The sequence below is a fragment of the Microtus ochrogaster genome, unplaced genomic scaffold (genome assembly GCF_000317375.1).
Source record: "Microtus ochrogaster isolate Prairie Vole_2 unplaced genomic scaffold, MicOch1.0 UNK23, whole genome shotgun sequence".
In the NCBI taxonomy this organism is placed as follows: Eukaryota; Metazoa; Chordata; class Mammalia; order Rodentia; family Cricetidae; genus Microtus; species Microtus ochrogaster.
Window position 1 is genome coordinate 5,440,794 of NW_004949121.1, and position 1,630 is coordinate 5,442,423.

The following is a 1,630-nucleotide window of genomic DNA, read 5'->3' on the forward strand; positions in this document are numbered from 1 at the left end:
AAATTAAAAAAAAAAAAACTGGCCCTGGTCTTTAGAATCTGAAACCCCCTTCTGACCTCTGAAGACGCTGGGCACATATATGGTACATATACGTACATGTAGGCAAAACAGTCATAAACATAAAATAGAATAAATCCTTTTAAAATGTCATTCAATGGAGCTAGAAAACATTATTTTGAGTGAGGTAACCCAGACCCAGAAAGACAATTGTCACATGTACTCACTCATAGGTGGTTTTTAAACATAAAGCAAAGAAAGCCAACCTAGAAACCACAATCCCAGAGAAGTTAAACAATGAGGACACTGAGACTTACATGGGAAGTAGAAAAAGACAAGATCTTCTGAGTAAATTGAGAGCATGGGGACCTTGGGGAAGGATTGAAGGGAGAGGGAAGAGGCAGGGAGGGGAGCAGAGAAAAATGTAGATCTCAATAAATATCAATGGAAATGGTAACATATCCAGAAAAAATGTCATCCAAGGATAAAGAGAACATTTAAGTTAGGGAATAGAATTAGCAAGAGGGAGGAAGAGATAGGAGAGGATAATTGAAGGTGAATATAGTCAAAATACAATGTATACCTGCATAAAAAAATAAATCAATTATTATGTATAATTAATATATGCTAATAAAACTAAAAAATAAAATCATAAAATAAAAAAAAACAGATATTGAGCAACAAGAATGAATCTCAAAATAATGATGAGGAATGAGGAACACCCCAGGAAAAGCACATGCTAATCCTATCTGTGTATAAATCCAGGAAATGCAAACATATGCAAGCTGCCTGACAGGAGGCCCATTAGTGGCTGTTCTGGTATGGGATGGACAGAAGACAGGAAGGAAGGCTTATAGCAGGCATGACACACTTGGGGTGATGGGTATGCTCACATCTTGATGGGGGCGATGGTTTCACAAGTGTGTATAAGTCAAAGCTTAGCAAATTGGGGGCCATCAAAATGACTCAGTGGATAAAGGCCCCTGGTGAATCTGAGTTGAGCGCCAAGGCCTATGTGGGGAAAAGGGAGATCCAATTCCAGAAAACTGCCCTCTGACCTCCTATGCTCACCATGGTACATGCAGGCCCATAGATACACACATGAGCACATGAAATAAACACAACTGAACAAACCTCACACTGTAAGATGTGTTCAACCTGCATCCCATGGGACCCCTTTCCCCGTGTAACTATGAATGAAAATATCATCAAGTCCGTCATGAGGTCGGACACCCCTGAACATCCCTCGGGCTGTGTGTGCCTGCAGTGCCAGCACTTGAGAGACCGATGCAGAAGAACGGCAGTGAGCATAAGGCAGGCTTTGACTTCATAGAGCATTTCAGGCCTACCTGGGCTACACAGCGAGATCCAAACTCAAAACAGACACATTACAACAATTAAGTCCTTAGGTTGTTCCCAATGTACATACATAACAGACTGACCTCAACAGTATGGAAAACAATAAAGGACGGAAAAGTTATTAAGAAATGCTCTGCTTTGAAGGTTGGTTTTTGAAGGCGGATCGGATTAATACAGACAAATTGGTATAAGTTTATACAACTTTAATGTAAATAGCACACTCACGCAACCGGAGTTCCAGCGATGCACAGAAACAGGAAACAGGAAACAGGCC